Source organism: Phyllobates terribilis, unplaced genomic scaffold, assembly GCF_046119375.1.
Source record: "Phyllobates terribilis strain yellow unplaced genomic scaffold, ASM4611937v1 Scaffold_5__5_contigs__length_657084704, whole genome shotgun sequence".
NCBI lineage: Eukaryota > Metazoa > Chordata > Amphibia > Anura > Dendrobatidae > Phyllobates > Phyllobates terribilis.
The window spans coordinates 530,328,925-530,341,361 of NW_027362765.1; positions in this window are offsets into that span (position 1 = coordinate 530,328,925).

The window sequence follows — 12,437 nt, forward strand, 5'->3', positions numbered from 1 at the left end:
CTTTTTATTGAACTAAATTAGTCTGAGAAGTCATGGAATTTCAGGTTGATATAATTGAGCATACACTGCTCACAAAAAGTTAGGAATATTTGTCTTTCAGGCGAAATTTATGGAAAACGTAAAAAGTTCACGCTACAGTGAAATTTTATTATGAATGTAGGGCATTTAAGTAAAAGCATGCAATGGTGATTTCCTCTTCTCAAACAATTTATTGTAAAAAACGCCAACAACAGTGGTGGGTATACCCCAACAAAAAATGTCAATGTCTCAGTAACTTGTCATGTGGCCTTGAGCATCAATTACAGCTTGACAACAACATCTCATGCTGTTCACAAGTCGAGCTATTGTCTGCTGAGGCATGGCATCCCACTTTTCTTAAACAGCGGCCCTCAGGTCATTGAGATTCTGGGGCACAGAGTTATGAGCCTCTACACAGCGACTCAGCTGATCCTATAGATTTTCTATAAGATTCAGGTCTGGAGAAAGTGCACGCCACTCCATTTGAAGTGCCCTAGTCTCCAGCAGCTTTTCCCTATTGATGCAACCTCGATGAGCTGAAGCATTGTTGTCCATGAAGATGAAATTAGGCCCTTGTTGTTCATGCAGAGGGACAATGACTGGATTAGTGATGTTATTCAAGTAGTAGGGGCTTGTCACTGTACTATTCATGTAGTGTAGGGCAGTTCTGTATTGACTAGACACAACTGCCTACACTGTAACACCATCACCACCTGGTAACAACAGTGGCTGATGCATAGCGCTCTCCTTGATGTCTCTAGCATCATTGGCGGCCTTCATTTCTGCTCAGCGAGAATCGACTTTCATCAGTGAACAGCACTGAGGTCTGCTAGTCCTTCATCCAGCATAGATGCTCCCTGGCCCATGCTAGACGATGACGCCTGTGCCTGGTGGTGTGGTTAGGTACCCTTGCAAGTCATCTAGCACACAGACCACACTGATGTATATGGTTTTGAATGGTCTGAAGTGACACTTGGGTGCCTCTCACCTTCCTTAAATGTGTCTGGAGTTGTGTGGCATTCATCATCCAGTTCTGAAGGGCATTGTTCACAATGAAATGGTCATTAATGTGGGATGTGGCCAAAGGAAGTCCACTTCTCTCCCTTTATGTGACTCTTCCAGTCTCTCTGTATCTCTTTTCCAACCTGCTGATGACACTCTGTGACACTCTAAGCCCAGTTGCCACTTCTGTATGAGAACATCCTGCTTGAAGCCTCGTAATGGCGAGGTACTGTTGATCAATTGTTGGGTGTTGTCTTGGCCTCATGATGTAAAAATGTGAACAGCATGATGTGGAGGACTTGTTTAAATAACAATTCTAATTGAACCCTGAAATTTATTGGCCGATTCATTAATCAAACACCTGTTGTGAATTTTGCCAATAAGCTCTTTGTTAGAGAACAGCAAGTTGCACAAAAAGTACTGAAACATCGAACTGTTGGACATGTGTATTCAAAAGTTTAGAGAAGGTCACATTAAGTTTACCTGAAAAGGTTAGAGTGCATGTTAGGTTAATCATGAAATTTCGCCCGAAAGCCAAATATCCCTAAGTTTTTATGAGTAGTGTATGATGCTTAAATTCTACATACAGTAAGTGGAAAAACCTGAAGAACTGAACTGGAATGTAAATTGGTCTGCATGCAGCATGTAAAAGCATGAACACATATGGCCATTAAACAGAATAAACAAAGACAGAAACACAATACACAAATACCCTACAATAAATAAATAAACCGCAATGTTGCATGAAAATAATAAAGGGTACTTAGTTAACATAATTTTGATCAAAATAATGCGAAAGCCATCCCACCTCATCATGGCGACCCTTTGGGACAGTCCTAACTGTAATATTTATAACTTTACCATTTGTCAAGTGACATGCATGTGGATAAGGGCTGAGAGACTGAACCCAACTAGTGGACACAGAGACCTGGGAAGCAAGATGAATAAACTTTCCAGCTCAAGAAAAGGGCGGCCACACCCTTATATGCACTTGTGCACATTAGACTGAAAAAACCTGAAGAACTGAACTAGAATGTGTGCATGCAGAATGTAAGAGCATGTTGACACATAGCCATTAAACAGAAGAAACAAAGACAGAAAAACAATACACAAATACCCTACAATCAATAAATAAATCACAATGTTGCATGAAAATAATAAAGGGTACTTATTTAACATAATTTTGATCAAAATGATGCAAAAGCCATCCTACCTCATCACGGCAACCCTTATGGGACAGTCCTAACTCCAATATGTAAAACCTTACCGTTTGTCAAGTGACATGCATGTGGATAAGGGCTGAGAGACTGAACCCAACTAGTGGACACAGAGACCAACTAGTGGACACAGAGGTGTTGCGGCCCTTTCTTGAGCTGGAAAGTTTATTCATCTTGCTTCCCAGGTCTCTGTGTCCACTAGTTGGGAAAAACGAGTCAGCGACTGGTACAGGAGGAGAGAGGATCCTACCTGCGAGGGCTCACAATCTACAAGGGATGGGTGAGGATACAGTAGGTTGGGGTAGAGTTCGTCATGCAGCAATGTGGTGGCGCGATGGTTACTGCAGGTTGTAGGCTTGTCGGAAGAGGAAGGTCTTCAGGTTTCTTTTGAAGGTTTCCACGGTATGCGAGAGTCTGATATGTTGGGGTAGAGAGTTCCAGAGTAGGGTGGATGCACGGGAGAAATCTTGTATGCGATTGTGAGAAGAGGAAATAAGAGGGGAGTAGAGCAGGAGATCTTGTGAGGATCAGAGGTTGCGTGCAGGTAGGTACCGGGAGACTAGATCACAGATGTATGGAGGAGACAGGTTGTGGATGGCTTTGTATGCCAAGGTTAGGGTTTTGAACTTAAGTCTCTGGGCAATGTGGAGCCAGTGAAGGGATTAACAGAGGGGAGAGGCCTGGGAATAGCAGAGGGACAGGTGAATTAGTCGGGCAGCAGAGTTTAGGATAGATTGGAGGGGCATAAGAGTGTTGGAAGGGAGGCCACAGAGCAGGAGGTTGCAGTAGTTGAGGCGGGAGATGAGGCATGCACTAGTGTTTATGCAGAGTCTTTGCTGAGGAATGCGCGGATGCGGGAGATATTTTTGAGTTGGAGTCAGTAGGAAGTGGAATGGGCTTGGATATGTGGTTAGAAGGAGAGATCAGAGTCCAGGGTTAACCCAAGGCGGCGAGCTTGTGGGACTGGGGAGAGTGAACAGCCATTGACGTTGATGGATAGGTCAGATGGGGAGATGAATGAGAAGGAGGAAAGATGATGAATTCTTTTTTCTCCATGCTGAGTTTTAGAAATCTGGCAGAGAAGAAGGATGAGATAGTGGACATACATTGTAGGTTTTTGTTTAGTAGGGAGGAGATATGGGGTCCAGAAAGGTAGATCTGTGTGTCATCAGCATAGAGGTGATACTGAAAGCTGTGAGACTCTATGAGCGGTCTCAGGCCAAAGGTGTAGATGGAGAAGAGCAGAGGTTCTAGAACTGAACCTTGGGGGACACGACAGATAGGGGGCGAGATGAGGAAGTGGTGCGTGAGTGGGAGACTCTGAATGTCCTGTCTGTTAGGTATGAGGAGATCCAAGATAGGGTCAAGTACGTGATGCCAAAAGATGAGAGAGTCTGTAGTAAGAGGGAATGGTCGACTGTGTCGAAGGCAGATGACAGGTCCAGGAGGAGGAGGACGGAGTAGTGTCACTTGGATTTGGCGGTTAGTAGGTCACTGGTGACTTTGGTCAGGGCAGTTTCAGTCGAGTGATGCAGTCGGAAGCCAGATTGTAAGCGGTCGAAGAGGGAACATGAGAAGAGGTGGGAGGACAGTTCAAGGTGGACATGTTGTTCCAGTAGTTTTGAGGCATAGGGGAGAAGTGATATGGGGCGATAGCTAGCTGGAGAGGATGGGTCAAGGGAGGGCTTTTTGAGGATGGGTGTGATTTAGGCGTGTTTGAAACATGAGGGGAAGACACTGGTTGTTAGTGAAAGGTTGAAGAGGTGGGTTAGGGTTGGGATGAAGACTGAGGTAAAGTTAGGGATGACGTGGAATTGGATTGGGTCAAGTTCGCAGGTGGTGAGATGTGATTTGGAGAGTAAAGAGGAGACTTGATCTTCTGTGACGGTGGAGAAGTGGGGTTTGGAGGAGGAAGGTTGAGTAGATATGAGGAGGTGCTGTGGGGACTTTAGGCAAAAGTTGTGTCTGATGGTGTCAATCTTCTGCTTGAAGAATGAGGCAAAGTCTTTGGCTGAGATGAGATGAGAGGAGAGAGAGGAGGCACTGGGGGATGGAGGAGAGAATTGAAAGTGTTGAATAGCTATTTAGGGTTGTGTGACAGGCAGGATATGAAAGATGTGAAGTATGTTTGCTTTGCTGCAGTGAGTGTGGACTTGAAAAATAGTGAGGGATTGTTTGAATGCGATGAAGCACTCGATGGAGTGGGTCCTTTTCCATCTCCGCTCAGCAACGATTGCAGTAAGGCTCGTCTCACATTTACCCTGCCCCCTACGCTGAGTGCTTACATCGTGGTTTCCTTCTAAATCTTGGAAATACATGATTCAGAGAAAGATTCCCTATAATGGGGCAGATGGAGTCACTGTGGAATCTGTCTGGCTTATGATCTGGGGTGGCCGTCTATTTAAGCAAGCACAAAAGCCTGGTTCGCCACAGTATTAAAGAGGGGCATCTCTGGACAGAGGCCAGATGGAGTCCAGAGTAACTCTGCTGCCTCATTTTAGTGAATGTCTCCTTCAGGGATTTCATTTGAATCATGTCAGTCAGAGATTTAGATGGAAACCCCAACGTAAGTGCTCAGCATAGAGCACAGGATAAATGTGATCCAAAATGTTATATAAAATGTTCCCAATAAAAGCTCCAACTCTATTCACAAAAAAAGCAAGTCCACACTCAGGTCTATCATCTGTCAATGGAAATATAGGGGGTTTCCACGTCACTGGTAGCCTAAAGGCTTTGGAAAAGCGCTATGGCTCCTCGCCCCCCAAAAGAAATCCAGCAAATTCTGCTCTCTAAAATCTAAAAGTCCCCTTCCCTTCTGAGCCCTACATTGTGCCTAAACCACATTTAGTGTCCACATGTTTGGCATTTCTCCAGAAGTACGAGCTGGGCACAATGTATGGGCACTACAATGTACCGACACTACAATGTCAGATTTGCTATTTTCACTTAGCAATACCCACTGCTGCTTGTTTCTGTAAAACACCCATGGAGTCAAAATCGTCACTACATATGTAGATAAATTCCCAGAGGGGTATAATTTCCAAAATGGGGTCACTTGATGGGGGATTCTGATCTTCTGGCACTTAGGGGCTCTGTGCAGTTTTGTGCACCTCTGAAAAGAAGGGCATCACTGAACAGAGGCCAGACAGAGTCCAGAGTAACTCTGCTTCCTCATTATAGTGAATGAATCCCTCAGGAATTTCATCTGAATCATGTCATTCAGAGATTTAGATGCAAATTATCTCTTCAGAGAGGAACAGAACTAGAACTCTAGTGCCACCTATTTTAAGTAGCAATCCTAAAAGTCAACATTGACCCTTAAACAAGCCTTGTCACATGACTTAGGATAAAAGCCAAGACCAGAAACTCAATTTGCAGACACTGTATTTCAGGGTGCTGCCCCTTGTCAGTGCAAAGTGTGAGTTCTGGTTTGGCTGGGTGAGAGGCGTCAGACCGGTATCTAAGAAGTAACGTTTCTCCTTGCGAAGAGCGACAAGCTAGGCACGTCAAGGTGAGGAGACTTTTCAAGCCGCAATGTTCCACTGGGAAATTTGCAAATTGTCTCTTCAGAGAGGAAGAGAACTAGAACTCTAGTTCCACTTATGGGAAGTAGCAATCCAAAAAATTAATATTGACCCTTTAACCTTGGCACATGACTTAGGATAAAAGCCAAGACCAGAAACTCAATTTGCAGACACTGCGTTTGAGGTGCTGCCCCACGTCAGTGCAAAGTGTGAGTTCTGGTTTGGCTGGATTTAGATGGGGATTCTAATCTTCTGACACTTAGGGGCTCTGTATATGGAATAATTTGTTCTCCAAGAGTCAAATAGTGCTCCTTCCCTCCCGAGTCTTGCCATGTGGCTAAGCAGTACTGCACAGCCACATATGGGGTATTGCCACGTTCAGCAGAACATGTGTTACAAATTTCAGTGCCATTTTTACCCATTTCCCCTTGTGAAAATTTTATTTTTGGGGTTAAAGCAACATTTTTGTGGTAAAAATGTAATTATTTTTTCTTTACTGCCCAATGGTATAAAATTCTGACACACTCGTGATGTCAATATGATCACTGCATCCTTAGATGAATTTATTGAGAGGTGCAGTATGTAAAATGGGGTCACTTAAGGGGGGTTTTGTTGTTCTGTCACCTCAGGGGCTCTTCCAGTGGGTCATGGCACCCGCAAACCATAACAACAAAATATTTACTATAATATGGTGCTTCTTCCCTTCTGAGCTTTCCAATGTGCCTAAAAAGTATTTCTCAATTGCATGTAAGGTATTGGTGCACTCAGGAAAAATTGCACAACAAACTGTGAGGTCCAATTTTTTCCTATTAGCCCTTATAAAAATGTAAAACTTGGGGCTAAAACAACATTTTAGTGATGAAAATGTAATTATTCTTTCTTCACCCCCCAATGGTATAAATTTCTGTGAGGCACATGTGGTGTCAAGATGCTCACTACACCCCTATATGAATTAATTGGGGGTGTAATTTGTAAAATGGAGTCACTTTTGGGGGTTTTCCACCTTTTAGGCACATCATGGGCTCTGCAAATGGGACATGGCATTCAGTATGTGTTCCAGCCAATTTTGATCTCCAAAAATCAAATGGCACACCTTACCTTCTGAGCCCTGCTGTGCGCCCAAACAGTAGTTTTCCATCACACATGGGGTATCGGCGTACTCAGGAGAAATTTCTCAACAAATTGTCTGGTCCATTTTCTCCTGTCACCCTTGTGAAAATGAAAAATTTGGGGTAAAACCAACATTTTTACAGGAAAAATGCCTTATTTAATTTTCTCGTCTCAGCGTTAGAAATTCGGTGAAGCACCTCTGGGTTCACGGTGCTCAACACACCTCTAGATAAATTCCTCGGAGGGTGTAATTTTCAAAATGGGGTCACTTCTGGAGGGTTTCCACTGTTTAGGCACACCAGTGGCTCTGCAAACACAACATGGCGTCTACTATCGATTGCATCCAATTTTGCATTCCAAAAGTCAATGGTGCTCCTTCCTTTCCAAGCCCTGAAATGCTCTCAAACAGTAGTTTTTCACCACATATGGGGTATCGGCATATCAAGAGAAATTGCACAACAATTTATATCATCCATTTCCCCCTAATGAAAATGCAAAATTTGAGTTAAGTCAACATTTTGAGGGAAAAAGTAAAATTTTCATTTATTCATTCCATATTGCTTAAATTCCTGTGAAGCACCTGAAGGGTTAATAAACTTATTGAATGTGGTTTTGAACACTTTGAGGAGTGCAGTTTTTAAAGTGGTATCAATTTTGGGTGCTTTCTGTCATATGGGCCCTTCAAAGTCACTACAAATGTGATGTAGTCCCTACAAAAATTGGGTTTGGAAGATTGAGAAATTGCTGATCAACTTTTAACCCTTCCAACTTTCAACAAAAAATTATATGATGCTTATGTAAAGCAGACATGTGGAAAATGTTATTTATTAACTATTTTGTATAATAAAACTCTGTGGTTTAAGGACATAAAAATTAAAATTGCAAAATATTAAAACATTTTGGCAAAATGCCAATATCTTCACAAATAAACGCAAAAAATCTTGGCATAAATTTACCACTAAGATGAAGTACAATGTGTCGCAAAAAAACTGTCAGGTTCACTGAGATACATTGAAGCATTCCAGAGTTCTGATCACATATGTAAAGGGATACTGGTCAGAATTGTAAATTTGGCCTAGTCAGGATTGTGAACACAGACTTGGAGGTGAAGTTGTTAAACAAGTTTTCTCAGTTTGGAAACCCTTTCAGGCACAACATACAATTTTGACCTTTACAGAATTCTCTTATGATTATCATCCTACCATAAAGTGACATATTGACAGACGGATAAATGAATTAAAATCAAATTTAGAACATCATTTAGTGGACAAATTGTGTAGTCGTCTGACATTATATTTTTTTTTACGTTTGCCTATTTCTGAAAATCACATGCTAATTATTTTGATGTATCTATCTGTTGCGTTGAGAACCTCTGAATAAATCTTTTCACTTAATCTTATTCCTTTCAGCCCCCTATTTATTTTATTGTATTTGTTTGGACTTATGTGCCACGCTGACTCCATGACTCCATTTTTCCCCCTTGAGAATTGTACCAGTGTTATTTTTTCCCATTGTGAATAGATATAGGACATTGAAAATGAAGCCAACCCTTTAATTGTCCTGGAGTGAATTATTCAAATGTATAATCTTTGCAAAATTTCAGCGCAGGCAATGCAAGTAAATGCTGTGCATGTTTAAAAGTCATTTCCATAAGTAACTGCAATTTCTCTACTGTTTGCCCCTGTTTAATGAGCTGAAATCTTGTTTGCATTCCTCCCAATTTCACAACGAAAAGCGACCAAGCGTTGGTACCGAAATTACATGGCCCAAATTAAAAGCGTACAAATGCTTCCCGGAAACAGTAAAAAAATAGAAAGTGGCTTTTTTTAAGCAAAAGTAGAAAAAAAAATCTAATAATGTACAAGGATTTACATATAATTCATCTATATGCATCTATATACATGCGTGCTATTGCATTTATTAAAAATGGCCTTAAGTGCACCCCAAGACTCTTCATTTATTTTAGACTTTCATTATACAAGTACTAAGGCCCTTTTTTTTTTTTTCTGCTTTTAGTTAAATGAACTTAATGGCAATAAATGCAAATGTCTCTAAGAGGAAAATAGTTAACATTTATTTATTCTTACTGTTGTCTCTTCCCTTGCTGGTGTCATTAGAACAGTTCGTTGCATCCCATTCGCTCCCATTATCTCTGCTATCAGAGCCACTCAGCACGACTCCTGCACGCCTAGAAGTGGTTTTCGGAGGCCCACATAGGGCTGGTACATCATCTCCCAGGCACCAGCTTAATGACGAGAAAAAGAGCAGGCAATGTGTCTGAGGAAACAGAGAGAGAGGGAAAACAGATATTTTCTGCACTTCAGCTTATCTGCGATGTGACCATATTTGTTAGGCTATGAAGGTCTTATGACCAGAGGTGAACTGCATTCATGCTGCTAATGGGAACAAGGTATCATACCGTCAATCTTCGTTGCTCCCCAAGCTTTTTATTACAATGCACTGTGTTCCAGCAAAGCAAGAAACTTTACACTAAAAAGTTTTGAACGTGCACCTCAGCAAGGCGTCATTTACTTGGCTGGAGCCTCAGAATGAGCTGTTCCATTACGCTATGCGAATAATTACAAGGATTAAAATAAAACTTTTGTCTTATTAACAGAAGTAATCATTATATGAATTAACTTATGACAACAGATATCTACATTTGTACAGACTCACACCACCATGTGACGACGCTTTATGAAGCCATATTACAAATGCCATATAAATTTGCTTTAGTAGAAATAAGATTATGACTTTAGGGCTGGGACTATAAAGAGTATGCAGGTTGACTTTTTTTTGTTGCCAATTTTTATTTCATGCTGTGAAGAATTTTGGCAATTTTTCCACAAAAAAGTAAGGTAATATCTTACGTGCTCTTATCTAATTGACATTTGTGTCAAGAGTTTGTTCAAGATAGGATGCTAAAGTAGCTATGTATCCCTAACTTTACGTAATCATTTCAATACGTTATGAAAAGTGGGACTTATGCTTCATGCATATGGTGGAGTCGTGCCTTATGGAGGCACAAGAACTCTTTGAAGAACCTGTGTTCCACAACATAGTGCCTCTGTATGGTGGCATATTATGGATATATGTTCTACCCAAAAAAATGGAACAGATCTCTCAAAAAACATATAGGAAATATTCTTTAGTGCCCAAAACAACCTATCACAGTGCAGATTATTATTTATTTTTTTTTGGTACCAGAGTAGTTTATGAAATGAAAGCTGAGCACTGATTGGCTCCTATGATTAATGGGGCATATGCTGAGAAACTTCCAATGGACCATTCAACCCTGTTGTCTATGAGATTCCATATGAATCCTATAGGAGAACACTTATGGCAAAACTCTTTATGCGTTCATATGAAACTGACGTTGTATAGAATTACAATAGGGCTACGTCAATTTCTGCTACCGAAGTATGGTTTAATACCACTCTGTGGTTCTATGGGATGTTATTGCTCTAGTGTGCTTGACGCTTTGCTGCTACTATTTTAATATTCGCACCTATGGCAGAAATTGCAGTTAAAATGAAGCAAAATAATTTCTGAATTGAAATAGCTAGTAGTAGTTGGAAAATCTTTACAAAATCAATGAGCAATTTTCAGTAATAGGCCTTTGTGATTCCTGCCTAATATTTGCGAGAAGACTGTAATTAAGAGCCATCTCAGTCAGGAAACTGTTAACTTGTGAAAAAAAAAACATGGCTGTTAATTAGAAAAAGTTGACATTGTCTTCTAAGATAAATTTTCTGCTGAGGTAGAAAGCTCTTTACTGCAAAGTTGCACACAGCCAGCCCAATCCCTCAACCCCCCCGTCCCCCCACCCTCCTTCACCAGCATCATTTACATCGGTAATTAGTTGTAATTCTGCAGTGCTCATTAGAGAAGAGCTGGAAACATATCAAGTAGTGCAAACGCAGTGGGATAGTAGCACATAAGGCTTAGAGGATTAGATGTCTAAGCCCATGTCATATAAAGGGAGTCGTAAAATTGAAATAAGAGTCAATAGAATTTGGGGTAATGTAAAAAATATGACAGTGAAAAGGTCTTAAGATTGTTAGCTCTGGTGAACGATTCTCCTATGAATCTATATGATAGCATAGTTCTTAGTGTAATTTGTTGTAAAACGCTAGAGAAAATGGTGATCGCAGATATAATGCTTGTAATTATATGTCTGGTCACAATTAGAGATGAGCGAACCCGAACTTAAAAGTTTGGGGTTTTAACTGGACAGTTAGAGTCCGGTTCCAAACACCGAACATGGACTTCTCCCGGAAGTCCATTACAATGTTTGGAATTGCAAGGGAAGTCCGGGAGGAGAGAGAGAATTTTTCAGCTCAAAAGTTGTCTTCAATGGGGTTCGTGTTCTGGATCAAGTTTGGATACAGCTCTGGTTCCCGAACCGAACTTTGGAATAAAGTTCAGGTTGGGGACCAAGACCAGAACTTCCACAGGTTCGCTCATCCCTAGTCACAATCTCTGTACAGCGTTGTTGCATATGTTGGAGCTAAACAGGCAAATATTTAAAGAAATACTATTCTGTATTAAGACCACATCATTCTAGCACTTCATGAAATCATACAGGACATGGTCAAATAAGGGGGTATTAATGTGAAACGGAGCAAGCAAAAACCATGGCAGAATGCAGCTGATGTGGTTTTTTTATATTGATTTAAAATGTTTAAAAAAGATGTATCACTGCAAAATCATTCTGCCTATTGTAATGGCTGCTCAGTTTTGAAGGTGATACAGCTGTTTTCTGTCAAAACTATGTGCCCACTTCAAGGGGTTGTCCACTTTTTAACCCATGTTTTGGGGATATTATTTTGTGGCAGTTACTAATCTTACTGGTTATCCTCCTCCAGTACAGTCTTCCTCACAGACTCTTGCTCTGTAAAGGAATGATGGCGGAGGAGCAGGCGACTAGACCTGTCCATCAGTCGGCCCTCCGCAATTGAAAAACACTGCACAAGGGAAATTTAGTTTTCAAGTGGAGGAAACTGATAGGCAGTTCTCCCATGAAGTCCCCGACACAATTGTTAAAATTGCCAAACCATTTAACAGCTGTTTTCCAGGCAAAATCATGCTCTGCAAATTACAGCTATATCACGGCTCACATCAGTTCCATCCCATGTGGCTCCACAGATAATCTCAGGTCTTAAAAACAACTTTCAGGTTTTCTTCACATAATGTTTTTTCAACATTTTTAAAAGCTGGATTTTAAGCACTTTTTCATGGCGTTGGTCTTTTTCTTATGCTTGGTAAATGTTTTATTCTTGTGTTTATTTTAAGAGTAATAGAGAATCCTGTTCTGAATGAAAAATGTCATATCTAAAGCATGTAACATTTTGAAAAAATGCTGGTCCAAAAAACTGCACAGAGATGCCACAAACCAAAATGTTTTGGAGGTTGTGTATTTGGTATTTCAAGTGCCTGAAGAAAGCAAGTGTCTGAAAACCCAAAGACCAGCATGGAGGACCTGAGAATTGTATCCGTGTAAGGACAGGTGATTATATAATGTTTATTATTTTTAATTCATTATCTTCCCTCATTTTATATGCTT